Below are 17044 nucleotides of genomic sequence, written 5' to 3'. Positions count from 1 at the left end.
TCGGCAAATGGAATTTTTGGCTCCAGTGATTTCACTATTGTTGGTTATGATCAAAGAGTTTGCTTCACATGCCATTAACTTGATATTAGCTACCAGTAAAGATGACTTTTCTCTTTGTCTCAGGTTACTTCACTGTCCCAGTGAGAGGAGTCTATTACTTCAGATTTACTGGCCATATAGCGCACACTGGTCACAACATGGGGATACGTCTGGTGAAGAATGGACAACATGTACTTCTGACAGGCGACCGTGCCACCACATCCTCTGCAGACGCTGAGGACAATGCATCCAACGGTGTAGTGTTGCATTTGGAAATGGGAGATGTTGTTTCCCTACAAATCAAAGGAAATGTTTGGGATGACCAGTACCACAGATCAACCTTTAGTGGCTTTCTGCTCTTTCCTTTGTAAGATATTTAGCATAAGGGGGCATATAGATGACTTACTTTAATATGGCAACATCATTACCTGGCCTTAACGCTAGCTTTCTTCCTGGCCAGTGTCATCTAATTTCATCAAGACACTGACAGCAGCCTCTGAGGGGAAAAAAACACACTTCTCCCTCCTTTCATGATATATAGAATAAATAATAAATGAATGGATGGATCCATTGAGGGATTGAAAGATGGGTGTTTGATTGTCATGACACATTAAGTCTTTTGATGTTGAGCTTATGCCCACATCAAACCAATTATCACACGTTTTCATGCAGCTTTACATGTGAGGTTGCACTGCACATAGAGAGAGAGCTTCAAGTCATTTCATGTAAAAATGCCAAGAAGGTTGAAACAGGGAGGGGGAAAGTTTTTCGTAGTCCAAGTTCAATTGCTTATCATACAGCAGTAACGGTCACAGGTCACTGTAAACATAAACGGTTACATCACCAGACTTCGTTATGAGACCTTGATGAACACAATACAAAAATATTTTCATTTGCTGTGATAGCTGTTCTTTCTTAACATTAAAACTGTGATGAAAATACTGTATGTCTGTGAATTCAGTGCTCAGCAAATTCAATAAAGGTAAATAAAACTCTTTTGAAATGACACTGGCTGTAATAATCAACAAGTAAAGTCTGTTGTGCATATAGAAATAGTCTGTTTCTGCCATTTTCTGTATTGCACGAGCTTCCACATACTAAATTCTGCAGTGAGCCGCTCCAGCTTAAACCCATGCAGATGTCAAGGCACAGATCAGCTGCTATCTACATGGGGTTGGTAGCGTTATCTGGCTCTGCCCCTCTTTCACAGTGAGAATGAGGTCAAGCTCTCAAACACTGCCTTTTAACAAAGGCCAACTCTGGCTAAGGTGGACACATTACGTTATGAAAAAAGAAGGGGAGGGGGGACGACAACAAATTCCTCAGATAAAAGTGGGAGAAAATGACATCTCATGAATGTGATCATTGTTTCCTTTCCTTTGGTGTTTCACATCATAAACCTCCCGGAATGCAGCTGCATCAGCGTTTGAGCTTTGACTAAATCCATTCAGACTCTTTGTTGTGCAGTCATTCAGATCGAACAGGCATGTATGCGCAGACACACACACACACACACATACACATGCACCCTGCTGACTGTGCTGTACACCACACCTCAGATATCACTCATCTACTACAGCTCTGATAACCATGATCAAAACACAACACCATGGCTTAAAAATGGAGACATGCAAGCTATACTGTATGTCCTTTCACTGTCAGTCTCTGGTGAGCTGCCTCTCTCTCTCTCTCTCTCTCTCTCTCTCTCTCTCGCTCTCTCTCCCTTTCTAGTTTCTGTGTTATCTCCTGTAGCCTACAGTGAAGCACCACTCTATCTCTGTCAGTGATGATGGATCTACGAGCTAAGATCTCCACTCTATCAGCCACCCTCACTGTATGTGTAACCTGTCACACCCTCACTGCAAGATATGACAGTAACACTGAGAAACACTGGCCTGCTTAGATCGCCTGACATTGAAGGTAGCACGGGTTTGTTGTGATGTTTGCGCTCCTTCAAATGATGTGAGATTACTTCAGCTGTTCAGACCTTCAAACATGTTTAAAAAAAAGAAAAAAAAAATGGAGGCCAGCATCAAGCGAGGGTGCTCAGAGGAATAATTCAGCTGTGTTTATGGAAAGTGCCTGAAGTGCATTGGAGACGCGGTGTCTCCTTTGAATCCGATGAGGAGTTTAGATCATACCTGCAGCTACAGTACAGAGGAGCGCTCTGAGTTGGATCAAACAGCTGCCAATATGAAAAGCACTGCCATATCCTCTCAGCACCCCGGGCTGTGTGAAATGAATACAGTTTCTCTGGCTTCCCTCTCCCCCTGTCACATGCACCGCTCTGGTTGGAAACATTTTTTCATAATTGCCTTTAATTCTATGTTAGGTGTCCCCACAGTGCCACTATTAAGGGTGAAGCTAAGCTGAAGAAACATTTCAGCCTTTGTGATCAGGGATTTAACTCATTTCACGGTAGTATCATTGATCCAACTCAAAGGACACAAAACCCCCAAGATAATATGTGTATCCCTGCTATTTTCAATATTCCAATTGTTCCCATCGTCAGGATATATTTTAATTGGCTGTGTGTGTATGCCGTTGTGAAATCCCTTTCATTTCGGCATAATTTAGTGTCTGATAAATCAAATAGCTCGGGAAATGGCTCACAGTTAAGATGCGTTAATGAAAGAGGGAATTCCCAATGTCAAATGAGTGAGAGCCTCATTCATTGCTTGAATTGAGCATCATACTTTCATCCTGACTTTTATTTTTCTCGCTGGGAAGCTTCAGGTGCGAAGGCTCATTAATATAGGCAGTGCCGGGCATGTTGGATGCCTCCACTCGCCGACTTGTGGCTTTTTCACAGGGGTCTATTGAACTGTGAATGTTATGGTTAGGGCTGGGTTCAACAGAAAGGGCTGTTTAAGGAGAAAGAAGTAGTCTGAGAGATATCCATTAATTATTTTTGTGTGTGTGTTTGTGCGGCACACGCACACAAGTACAGGCATGAGTGCATTACGCATTCTCACCTGTTTTTTCTTAGAAATTGAGAGACAGATAATATTGGAGGGGATGATACTGAACAAAGGTTGGGCTGGATTTGAACCCAGAATATTGCATTCATCCTTTCATGCGCCTTAGCTAAGAAATCCACAAGGACGCCTCTGTGTTCGCCTTTTTGTCTGTTGGATTTTCTTTCTGTTTAAGCAGTAGTCCTGTTGTGGCTGGATGGTACATACTAATTAAATTAAAGATTTCTGGTGGGACTAATCAGAGGCCTCTGATGAAAGACAAGAGGCGTTTTGCAGCATTACCAGTAATCATCACATAGAGTTACTTTAATTTATGGTTGTAATATTTCTGTAATTGCAACCTGAATTAAATTTGAATATTTTGTCTTCCCAACTTTCTACATTAAAGATTTAAGAAGTAATACAAAGTTAATGATGGATAATACAATCATTAGCAGTAATCTGAAGTAAACTGCACTTTGAGCGTAACCTTTTTCAGCTCTGATCAGTCTGTCTGTTTACTAGCACATTTTGAAACATGGCTGCATGAAATTTATATATTAGTGCTCCAAAAGTAATAACAATTTATTATAATAAATCAAAATAGTAGCAATTTATGATGCAATAAGCATTTGAGAGCCTCCAGTAGGTGTTATTAGTGCTCTTTCTCTGGTACAAAAACATGTTTGGTGCAAGCTGAGGCCCTAGGGCGAACTGACTGTAAATGTGCATTCCTTTCTGCCTGATTTAAAAAGCAAAGTCTCATCTTTTTTATGCATTTACTTGATAAGAGATGAGCAGAAGGCATTCCTTGATCAAAACTATGAAAAAAAACTGCAATCATCTGACCATTGTGGAAATTAATATTTAATGTTGAATAAGCCACGCTTGTTTCGGTGAAAGTATACTGATGCTGCAAGTTTGAAGATGAGAATTGATTTGGGATGCAGTTTCGTACTTTGCTCACTTTGGAAAACAAAAACATTTTTAGCAGCACATAGAGCTTGGTGTTATATTATATCTCATACTTAGTCTATTTCTATATCAAAATGTTTTGGACTGAAACCTGTATGCATGCTTGTCTTGCACTCTATACCTCTCTGGCTGCTCTGGGATCCAAAACACACACACACACACACACACACACACACACAAATGCACACACAGAGGGCAGCTCTGAGCCAGCTGTCTCCATGGAAATGAGGCTCTGTACCGTGGCCAGAGCCTCAAAGATGCATATCTCCTCAGAATCCTGAAAACACCTGATTGTATTCAGATTCAAATGCATTGCAGTGAACCAGACAGAAATGGGTTGTACAATCAAAAAGCACACAGGAATGCCTGTACCTCTCTCCACTGCTTAGTCTCTATAAAATTCTGTTTAAAAAGTCTTGACACTGAAAAAAAAGTTCCTTGATTGAGTATGATAACAGTTTGTGCGACATATTAGAGGCTGGTTTTACAACATAGCAGCTGCACATGAAGCACTTTATTGTTACAGTTGAGTTAAAAGCTATACAAACTTACTGAAAAAAGCCAAATGTTATGTTTAGGCTGAGTGCTTCAAAGACTTTGGTTGTCCCTGGTCCTAATTACAACAGCCCTGAGCAGTCTTAATGAGTGTGATCTCTGTGCAGTAGCTTCCATTAGAGTCTGCTGGGAAAGAAAAAAGAAAGTGGTGAGGTCCTATTTACTTTGGTTCAGTGCTTATCTACTTTGATGACATTTGTGTTACGAGAAACATAGTTCTGGGTGGCCCCTAAGGTCCCTCAAGGTCAAAGATTAGATATACAACTGTGACCATCTCTGTGAATCACAATCTGTCTTTGAAGTTGTGGTTCTGGAAAGATTTTGTTTATTATCTTATGGCAGCGCTATCGTTTCAAGCGAAGCAACCACTTTGGATGTGAAGTAAATTCATAGTTGTGAATGGGTGAATGTTTTTGCCATCACAGTTCAGCTGGTGGACAGTGAGAAATGTAAACCTCTAACACAGGAAGTTGTGTTTGGCCTGAATGATGGAGTATTACAGTCTGTCTGTCATCTTAGAAAGCCCACACTTAACCTGTTTGCTGAGTTATGTCCCAATTGCAGTTACTTCTCCACACATGCAATTTTGCAGCTGCATTTCCCTCCAGTTCTACACACTTTTTTTCATTTCTGTGGCATTTTACCTTTTGCACAGCAGCCTATTTAACAAGTTTCAGGCTTCCCCTTCAAATGAGCAGCTCTACCTGCAGGGCTGTGTTTTCTGTGTTTTTGCCTCATTGACTCTGGGCTTCCTGAATAGGTTATCTCCAGACTTGTTCCCACAAGAGCTGATGACTCAAAATGATTTCAAAGATGCATGATGAGAATGCAAAACCTTGTGGTCTGAAACAGCTTGATTTGTTGTGATTTATCCAGAAGACCTTAATCAAACATCAAAGCAGACAAAATGAGCAAACTTGAACATAAAGGCCTACAGAAACTGTTTTGTGTCAGTTAAACCGGGTTTCTCTCATCTGCACAAACACGTGTGCAGGTTATGTCACCTGTGGCGCCTGGGGCGAGCAGGTTACCCACCAGTCCCCTCCCAGTCAGGTGCCCAGGTGATATGTACAACACCAACTATTAAAAACTGCTGAATTAATATGCAAATGAAACCGAGAGTGACTCCAAACAACAATAAAATATGGATTCATCACACAATAATACAGCAGAAATTGAGCTGGGTGATATAGAAAAATCAGCTATCATGATATGTTTGATCAAATACTTTGATATCCGTTAGAGATTTTTGACAGTCATTTGTAATGTGCATAATGATGATCAAGCAGGCAGAGGCAAATAACAGAACAGCTACAATAGTCTAATAAGTTCAGAAAATGTGAACTCTTTACTGTGTTGCCTTTCAAATCGGGACAAGAAAACACATCAGGATATTATGTCATCCAAAATCCCAGATGATATCTAGCCTCATCACAATGCCAATATAATATCAATATATGGCCCAGCCCTAAGCACAAATATGAGTATAAGGTTTCAGAGTGTATTGAGACTGTCACAAACATGAGAGAATCCAAATGAAAGACCTATTGCCCATCTGTACATGAACACTGGACCAGCGATTCTTGATGACCTTTGACAGAGATTTTGCTCATCATCCCAGATTTGTGGTGAGTCTTCAAACAGTTGCACTGCTGTGTCATGCTGATGTAGTATTAGCCCTACTGTCCTGATCAATCCACAATGATCTAGTTGTGGTCAAAATGACTGGAGCAGTGCCTTCATACCTGACATCTCTCTCTCAGCTGGTGCAAAGCATTCCACACCGACTCCTTGGCTCTCACAATCAACGAGCTATGGAATGCATACTGTCTACTCTAAGTGGATTTGACTGAGGGTAATAAATTTTCTGTGGGTGAGCAATGGGCAGAGTTGTATAATGATGAAGAGTCGAGGCTTGTCTTTGGAAGAAACAATGTCACCCAAGTAATGAGCTGGCTTCGAGTGTTTGTTATTTCAAAAGGCATTTTTCCTCTTCAAGGTGCAATCGTCATACAGTTGTGGACTGTGCTGTGGCATGTTGTTCTCGTCAGAAAATGTGGAATGGGACTCGTGTTTTGGTGTTGCCAAAAATACTATAACAGCAGTAAGGTCTTTAGATTTTATTGGCTTGAACTGAATGGAAATTAATGTATTAGGAGTTCTAAAACACACTTTTCTCAGTTGTGGCAATAAATTCCAGAGGACAGCGCTTAACACCACCCAGGAAACACTTACTTCCAAAGTGGTTCTTGATTGCAGTATAAACATTACAAAAGTGGTAAAAATGTTATCTTTCCAATATACGGGGAATGATAATTGTTATTCTAAATCCCTAAAATAAAAGAAAAATCACAATCACTATAAAATACAGGTGGGAAATTGAATGTTTCCATTAGTGTTGACTTTGACAGTGAACTACTAGTACCCTGGCTGGGCTTTAACCCTTTTGGTGAAATGTTTACATGTGAACAAGGGACAAAAATTGAAAATTCCTTTTTACACTGTGAGTGATATGGCAATCAGGGCTCTCAAAACTCCTTGATCTATTTGAAACAGTCCCTGACCAGTGACTTTAACTTTTTCAAAGCAGACCCACCCGTTTCTAGTTACTGTAATGGATTCTTGTTTCAAATCACGGCCCCTTTAAAATTAAGCAGTTCCAGTACACAAGAACAGGCAAGAATCACTGCATGCTGTGAAGTTATGACATGCACATGACAACAGGTATGTGTTAAACAAACTTAGTAACGCTGGTATTTCATGAGGGAGAGGAGCATAAACAGTGATAAATAAACAAAAGTGTTTACCACAGTTTAATTGGCAGTTGTGAGTGTAATCAACAGCAGGAAAATCCAACCCCATCATCTTCTGCTCTCCCACAGAGTGCAGGGGAACTTATCACCGACAAAAAAAATGAGAACAGCACACACAAACCTTCTTACCCACGCTGCACCCATAGACCTTGAGCTATTAAAGCACGCTGCTGCATTTTGGCTTGTCAATACTAGATGCCAATTTCACTTGATTAGTTGATTATAGTATGAAACACACTTCAGGACTGTTTGTACAATCAGACAAGTGTAAAACAGCATGAGCTCCTCTGCACTGTGTTTACCTAAGCCAGAAAAGTCATCAGGGGTGATGGGGGGGGGGTGTGTTGACTGTTTCCTTTGCTTTTACCAACAAGCATCTGGAGGTCTGATGTTAAATCATTGTGTTCTTCGGTGTTAATGTGGGTGGATTAACCTGCCATCATGGCAGCTCATTTATTGCCGTTCTCCTCCACATGAAATGAGGCTTCTTTGTGCAAATATGGTGATGCAGGTTGGCACAGAACACTGAAGGAATGTGCTGCTTTTCTTTTTATTGAATGCATAAATTTAGGAAGTCCAAACACTGGCCGACAGTGCTTGCTACCCAGGAGGATTCTCTGGAAGCATGTTGCTAAATGTAAATGTGTGCAGCAGCGGCAGCACTCACTCAGTCCCGCTCATCCATGCTGGGGTGATGCTTCTGTCAGTGTGGCCCTCTCAGATGGAATTACTGTCATAGTTGGCAGGATGACTCTCTTCAGGTGATAAAAGAGGTGTTGATACGGAAGCATCTGGCAGGCTACTGAGCTCAAGACAGATTCTGCTCTCACCCAAATCTATCAAATCCGAGACAACATCTGTTAGGGCCACAGATTAGCCCAGTTTGATGAAATTGTAAATTTGAATGAATCTTTTCCTTGCGCAGTGCAAAATATTGACTCAGTAGATATACAGTATTTAGATTCAGTTTCAGTCTGGAGAGAAGGCCTCACACTCACTTAGGTCATCCTCAATATCTTCTTCACAGTTCTCAAGTAACAGGGTTTTCCCTGAATGCTGTTGCCCAAGGCTTGTTTTGGAAAGCGTTTGATTGATTACCCAGATTTAAGGAGGAATCTCACACAATCTAACACAAATCATGAAAGACACCACAGAATAAACCGCGAAGATGTTGGACGGCGATGGCATTTTGAGTTTTAAACAGAATTAAACAGACTGTAACATTATAACCAGTCTTTCATAATGTTGATAGACCTGTCAGTTGTGATTTGACTGATGCTGGTTGGTTAACTTTGCATACTGCTGTGCATCATCTCATATTAATGCATTTTCTATCACACAGAAGCTGACAGGCGTTTTCATTGCTAAGTCAGATTAAAACCTGTTGACGTCTTTCCACGCAAAGGTGAACTGAACAGACAAATTTTAAAATGAGAGTTGGCCACGTATTATGCCTTCCCCCCCAACACAGACACACACACACACACACACACACACATAACCCCCTACTGACTGTTTGTCAGCATTTCTCTCCCCTCTCTCTCTCTCTCTCTCTCTCACACACACACACACACACACACACACACACACACACACACAAAGACATTTCTCTCCGTCTCTTTCTTGCTCTCAGATGTGGCCAAAACCCTGGAGGGACTGAAGCCATTTTTCATGTAATTACAGAAAACCTGCCTGACAGGCTCTGAGGCAGCTTGTGGAAGGAGGGAACTAGAGTCTCTTACATTGTACTGTACATCTAACCAATTACTATTTGCAAAAGCTTATTTCACTTGTTTCACTTTCATTTAATGGTCCAATTTTGTTGGTACATCCAAGTCTTCGGCTTTTTAGGTGTGGTGTCAGAGCAAACTGGTTGGTTGAAAGCAACCTGCCATCATCTCCATCATCTCCTGCTACTGCTCTCTTTTATAAAGCAAAACCCTGCAGTAACATGAGGTGTTTGGTTCTGATGGACGGATATCCCAGGATACACTAGCGCAGACCTTTTTGTTTTTGTTTAGATGATAGTTTATAAAAAAAAAAAAATAGGCCTCCACAGCTGATTTCTGCTCATATTTACAGTTATTTCAAATGACTACATTTTTGAATTACACTTACATATAAAGTATTTGTCACACTTGCAGAAAAAAATCACCTGTCATGGTTTTGATGTCTTCTCAGAGCTCTCTTTACACTTAATCTGAGCTCTTTCTATATGTGTACATCTACTCCGGTCCCCAACTTAACACTGCACATGTCCTCAGACCGAGCTCCAGCCTTGTTGCACATGCATGTGTTCATGATAGTGGAATTTTTCCATTAATGAAACACACAAATATATCATCATATGACCCAACACTGACAACTACAGTCTGCTCGGAAAGGGACATTAGAAGAATGGAATTTCCCTCGGGACAGATCAGTGCTGTCTTCTCGCGCTGACACTGTCTTTGGGGTGTATAGCACAGTCTGCTGCAGTGCTAGAGGAGGCAGCGCTGAGGTAATGTTTGTCTCTGTCTTTCCTCAAGATAAACCTGTCATTACAGTATTGAAGGACCTGTCACATTCTGACTCTGTTTTACTTTTATTTCAGAGTCAATCAAGTGGCCCATCAGCAAAGTACTGTCTAACTTGATGAAGATTCAAAATATTGTTTTTGTTGTCAGTTCAGTCGCTGCACCCATCCACACACTGTATACCTTTCCCTGCACATACAGTGGGTTGAGAACATCTTTGTGATACCGGTCCCTGACTCTAGGGGGCGACTGTTTCTTGGTTTCTTGGTGTTCTCCCTGCCTCACAGACTCACAAACTACTGTGTGACCCCCCCAAAGAAAGCTAGATGATGGCCAAATTTGGTCACATCACCTGCTAATCAAATATAAATATATTCACAGATCATTCTCTTCCTTGTCTTTCTGTCTGATGATTTCCTCTTAAAACATCAGGGGTATAAAAGACATTTGGGTTACACCTCAGCAAATATCTACCCAGAGTTGCTCATATTTTGCTGTAGTAGGGATTTTCCTGTAATGACAAGTCAGTCTGATTCATGCATAAATCCACCAGGAGACACTTTACTCTGCTTCTCTGAGGTATGGAGACAGCATGTGTGTGTGCCTGTGCCATCTTAACTTAAACCAGTCATCCGCTACTTACCTTATACAATAATATTACCGCAAGGTTGTAAAGACTTTTTTTAGAGAATTGGTATAAAAACGAGACATTATTATGCCACTGCTACTGCATGTTCATAACTCCATAATGTCGGCATGCAGCTTCCCTATATGTGCTAGAGCTGTTTGATGCCTTAACATGTCTTCCACTTTTGCCTTTGAAGGTCTGCCACCTGCAGCAAGTTACAGGCCACAGCTCTGGTGTGGATGTCCCCAGCTATCACCTGTCAAGCTTAATCTTGTAGCTCTCTTACCAATGTGTTTGTCATCAGTATGCGACGCATCTATAGTCTTCCTTTTGCTCCCGAGGTTGAAAAAAAATTAAAAATGTAATTCAATTAAAAACAAAACATATAGAAATTCCGTTACCTTCGGTGATCTATCCTGTTTTTCAAAGGCTTACCTTTTAACACAGCAAAACACATTCATACCTGACTTGGTCCATTGGCAACCCTGCAAACTTGTACTAATGAAATAGGATCTGATGGCCAAAAGTTGTATGCAAATACCAGTTTAGATGCTGATTATCAGCATAATAGCCAGATTAGAGTCTTATCTTGAAATTTCGAAAGCATAAGGAGAAAATAATCACTTGCAATATTCAGTATTGTGTACATTTACACCACAGGCATCTGATAATATCAGTCTACCTTAAGATGAGGAGAACTAGTTTTACACAATTCACATAGCTGGCTCTTGGTATGTATCCTCATTCTCCCAGTCCTCTCAGCAGAAACCATTGCCAGCATGAAGAGCAGCTTCCACTTCTTGTGAGTTTCTGTCACAGCAGACAGCGCTTTGTTAGACCTACTCATCCTGTCACTAGACACCTTTCCTTTTGAATCGCTGTGATTTATGATGGAAATGATCGCTGTGGTATCTATGCCAGCTGACAATGCTCCAGCTCCTTTTGTTCCCCCTTCAGGAATTGCAGGTGACAATAGATCACAGTGCAAACATTGTACTCTTTCCCCTTGTGGAAACTGTAGGGAATAGATGCTTCCTTCCACTTTAGCCCATTCTACAGTCCTCATAGAGCGCTCTTTCTCTCCACATGTCCTACTATCTAAGTCAGTGCATGGCAGGGTCACTTCCTTGGCTGCAAAAGAGCACAAAATCTAAAGACTTCCTGCCAGAAACCCTTTGGGATGTTTGTCACTGTCTGGCACAATATCAGGAGTCACTGCCCATCAGGCTTTTATAGTGCATTTAACTAGGCCAAAGGAAGACACAAACTAATGAATGGCCAGTCAAAAAAAACACCGTATCTCAAGCACTCAGCATTGAAATTACAACAATAGCAATATAACACAACAATAACCATAAATCAACATACTGTAGGTAAAAGCTCTGTAAAATCATTAAGGGTGCATGAAAGTAAGATTCTCCCCCCTTCATTGCTCTCTTTATCCCTTTTTTCTTTTCTCCTATTCTTTATCTCATTACCATCACTGAGGCTGACCTCAGAGCAGTGCATCCAGCTGTGTTCCTTTGCCCCACAGACAAACCTCTGACCCTGTACTGAACTGTAGGATCATCTACCACTGTCGCAGCCTCCATTCGAGCTCTAGAGGTCATTCAGTGCACATTACCCACACGCTTCAATTCAGTTTTTCAAAAGCAGACAGAAACTTCACAGTGATTGTGAATGCACTGTGTTCACTATGTGGTTACGGCTGCTGAATCAAAATCGTGAAGCATACTGGGTGATGTTTCGCTTTGTGAGCAGAATGACCTGAGATACCACCCATCAGACATCTCTACTGAGGCCTTTACCCTGTTTACAGCCAACACTGGCTATTATTTACAGGGTGCCGGAGACATAAAAGTTTATTCAAGTTCTTACTACAGTAGGTCAACGCGACACCAGATTACGCAATTAACCGCATGCAAGGACCAGCCTGTGACCCTTATATATGACTTCTTATTGTGCAGAACAGGTTTTTCAGTGTATTGTTGGAGCCAAATAATCCTATGCCTTTCAAAGTCCTTTTTGTTGTTGTTGTTGTTGTTGGATATGCACTTAAATCCAGCAGAGGGGAGTGAAATGCAGAATACACAACTGAAAAGTTTTGTGGCATTAACTTCAAAACACCTTTGTCGCCAGCATACTAGGATATATATCAAAAGAACTACTTTCTGGTATCTCTTTACTTCATTTGGGGTGAAGGTGAGGGTGTTTCCATATCTTGGCAAAACATGAGTGGAGCGAGGGAGAAGATTAATGATATAATAGCTCTGACCACACGGTTTAGTTATTTAAACTGGCAGCATCAGCTCAAATTGTTTCATGGTTTTCTGCAATGATACATTTAGGAGCGTGTCTGGACAGGTTACAAGATGCTAGAGGAGAGAATTCATTGCAACTCCCTCTGAACTTTTCAGGCAAGAGACATGAGTCTGGAAGCTATGACACCATCAGTAAAGTACACACAGAATGTTTACTTCACAATGACTTGTTTGTGCACCTTTCCTTGCAATATAGCGTCCCTTGTTGAATATCAAAGAAATACAAAATTGACCTGTTATTGAAACCGACTGACAGTCAGTGACTGATGGTCTAATATACAGATCAAAAAGACAAGACCTGGCTGTATTTCCAGTTTCATTTCAGTATTGCCTTTCCTCTACTTCAGTGTGCTGTGTGTTGACTTGGCAAGGTGAGCGCTTCTGTGCGATAGGTTTCATAAGTGAAACTGTACCTGTGAGACTCTGCGGTTAATTATGAACGTGTTGTCCCGTCAAACCAAGAGGAAACACTCAAATCAAGGATAGGAGATATCAGATTTTATTTTATTTTATTTTTTCCCTCTATTTTAGGACAGCAAGCTGGCAGGCTGACTTGTCATGCTGCTAGAAGATCAGTTGTCTTTCCCAAGAGTCTCTGGGCCTTCTGAGGTTATAGTGAGTTTGATGTTTTTGTTCAAAACATCCCGTGTCAGGACGCCTGAGACGTCGGAGGATTACTGTAAGCTTGGCTCAGGTGACGTCTTCTGGGGGGGCAGGTATGAGGGCCCTCCATAACCCTGTTCCAAACCACTCCAAAAACAAGAAAAAGTATCATATGGGGCTCTCAGATCGTTTGAAGATACATCAATATACACTGCAGCTCATGCACAATCATCAAAGGCAGCTTTTAACACATGCACTCAGTTTCTCATTTCCCAGTTTCTCAGTCCCCTGATTACATATTTCAAGAGCTCTCTGCAAAACCACAAAGGCTGGTTGAGCAGACCAGTAGGCCTATGTGCATTCAGATCATCTTGAATGGTTCTCTTCAAAAAATCGGCCCAGATAGTTGATACGGCCTGTGTTCTCCGTGATTGCCTTAATGCCACTGACAATACCATGAAGCTATCTGACCACCGTGTTTACCTGTGAAATCAGATAGACCATGGGAAGTCAGATAGACCCCGTGAGGGCTGCTTTGAGACAAACAGTTGTGGATCTCTCTTGTGGGGAGTGGGTATTGTTGGCTATCTCTGGCTTCCATCGCAGAGCCTCAAACAGCACGCTGTTAAGAGAGTGCATGAATGAGCTCTGTGCCCATACAGTATCTCTGGAATCACATAAAGACAACCTTGTGCTCTGCAATTTACTGTGCAGCGCTCAGGTGCTTGTGCATGTCTCAACCAGAGGAAAAACAAAAGTATGACTGACATAATCATGTGTCAGAAGATTTATGGTCAGAGAGCGCGAGCGCGAGGAGGGGGGGAGTGTGCACATTTTCTTGCTCCTCCTCCTCTTCAAATTATTGTCTTTAGTGGTGCCCCTCTCCCACCCACCCCCAAACTTGTTTGAGTGAAATGTTTGAAACTGTTGAGACAGTACACTTCTGACACACAGAGAGCCTTGTTTTAATGAAGGTACTGTAAATTGTATGACTTAACAGTGTCTTTGCTGTGAAATTATGAGTCACTCCCATTCACTGTGGGTTTATTTTTAGTCATACTGGAGCTTTGTTGGAAAATTAAAGGCCAAAAGGCAAAATGCTATCTTTAGTCAATGTATGATTCTCATTCTGCGAACTGATGGTATGCAGATCTAAGCCTGCAGAAAACAACAAGATTAGCCTATAAAGAGTTCTGATAACTTTTGTACATGTTAGCATAATTAATGCGTATGTTAGCGAATAGAATATAAAACCGAGCTCATATAATGGCGGCATCGTTCAGCTCATCTTAGGTTAAATTTTATGTTCAGCTGTAAATTTGATCCGTGGCATAGGCAAGGCTGATCTAATGATAAAGTGGAAAGCAGGATGGATCTTGCCTAAATATGCTTTAAAAGTGTAATGGTTGACTTTGACGCTAATTGCTGGCTGGAGCACACTGCTGGGCTGCCCTAATGCAACAGGTCATGGGAGCAGATAGGGAAGCCATGGCAGGCCTCCAGCAATAACACAGGGAGTGAGCCAGACTACCAACCATAAATCTGCAGCTACCACCAATTTTCAACTACCGCAGGTGTGTGTGTGAGTAAATGTGTGTGTGTGTGTGTGTGAGTGTGTATGTATGTGTGTGTTTATAAACAAAACTCCAAAGGGTAAAGCAACCCCACTTCAGAGCAACATGGATATTACACCCCTGAACATCTTGGCATGGACCTAGTCCTGTTTATGGAGAAACACAGCTAAGAGTATAATTAGCATTTCAGTGATCCTGCAGGGTGTCTGACTTAGGCTGCGATATCAAAGAAGGTGGTGTTTTTGTGCTTGTGACTCAACTGGGATGAGGTGACTGTGGCCTCTGTGTGGTGGTGTTTTGCACCTGACTGGCAAACAGTGCAGGTGGATTATCTGGAGCAGTAGCTAAAACTGCAGTGTTTGTTTGACAAAGCATATTATACGGTAAATGATATCATCAAAGCTTTGATGGTGTAAAGCTTAGCTATTAATAAGCATTAGTGAGTTGTAGCCTTCCAGAAAACTTGAGTTTTTGCCTGGGCATTCAAACGTTATGGTACAATGAAGTGAAAGTGAGTAGGTGACCCATATTATGGCTTCTGAGATGTAAATGGAAATCTCCTATTCAAGTTGTTCTGTGAAGACATGGGATAATGTGATGCGCGTCTTCCACACAACCGTAGTTTAAGTTTAACCCAGGCTTTTGGGGCAGATGCCTATTCTTATTCATGAGTCTTTTGTATCAATATTATGAAAGCTGAAAGCCACTGTCAAACAAAGAGAAGTTGGTGTGATTATCCGACTCACACCCCTTTTTCTCTTTATTCTGATCAGATCGTCAGTGCCAATGACACATAATACTGCCAATCTACTGTGGTTTAGACCTGACTTCTCATATGTCTCAACTGTTTCAATGAGGGGGGAGAAAAAGTCTTTTCCTGGTAAAAATGTCCACATGGAAATGCCATAAAATACAGCACAGGTGAAAACTTTACAGGGTACATTTGTCAATTCCAAGAGGTTATAGGGAGCAGGTTTTCCATCAACACCTTGGGCCAGTCTCCCTGCTCCACTTCCAGGCCGATGAGAGTGGAATCTGTAACGACTGTGGGCTTTAGCATCGTTAACATTTCCCTGACACGTCGCCCTGCCTCTCTTGGAGACTGCCCTGCATTTTCTCTGCTGCAGTGGAGTTGTTGTAGCAACTAGTGGCCCAGGCGTGAATGAAGCAGATGTGCGAGTCATCTATCACCTGACAGCTCCCACTCCTCCCGACTGAGCAAGTCATCACCGTGACAGTCTGCCCGACCAGTCTCATCAATTACTCTGGTACCCTACCATTAGAGCACAAACACTTTTCTGCACCGACACATTCAACTGCTTCCCAGTCTGCAGGATGGGCCCTCAATTAAGCTTGAATAACTTTCCCCCTCAAAGAACGTCTCTCTTTCTGCCACTGTGTATTGCACGCTTTGTGTTTGTAGGATAAGCCTTTTGAGAATTGATTTATCTCCATGATGGCCAGATGACATTTGAACATTCTTATCTTCATTTTATGATACTTTATAAGTGGCTGTTTACAATAAAAACCACCAAGAAGCTATGATTAATTATAGTGTAATTTTATGTTTAGTTGCAAGCAAAAAAAAAAACGAATCTACGGTTAATTATTGTCTATGCAATGTGTAATTAAGATAATAAATGTCATAAAGGTAATAAATACTCAGAAGCTTCAAAGCTACACAGTGTATGTCCAGGAAATGCTGGAGGTTAATATCCTCTTCAGTCATTTCTCCATAATTTTAGTTACTTCAGGCTGTTTTTCATGCATGTTACACCTGTTCAAGCATTCCTCATTCTTGCAAGACCATTTTAAAATTAGAGGAAACATTTTGCAGACTACATAGCATATTTCTATATTATGCAATACTCATGTCTGTGCTTTTTTGAGTTTTAGAATGAAATTTCCATGTGAGTTAGCAATGATAGAAAACAAACTCTCAGAGGCATTGGCTTGTTAGTGTCATTCTGTTCCTGTATTCCATCAATAGTAGTCATGAAATGCAGTAAACACAGCAGTTTGAACACAGCCATATATAAACAGTTTCTATCATTTACAATATA

This window comes from Myripristis murdjan, chromosome 7, assembly GCF_902150065.1.
Source record: "Myripristis murdjan chromosome 7, fMyrMur1.1, whole genome shotgun sequence".
Classification (NCBI taxonomy): domain Eukaryota; kingdom Metazoa; phylum Chordata; class Actinopteri; order Holocentriformes; family Holocentridae; genus Myripristis; species Myripristis murdjan.
Note: the sequence above shows the minus strand (reverse complement) of the source record.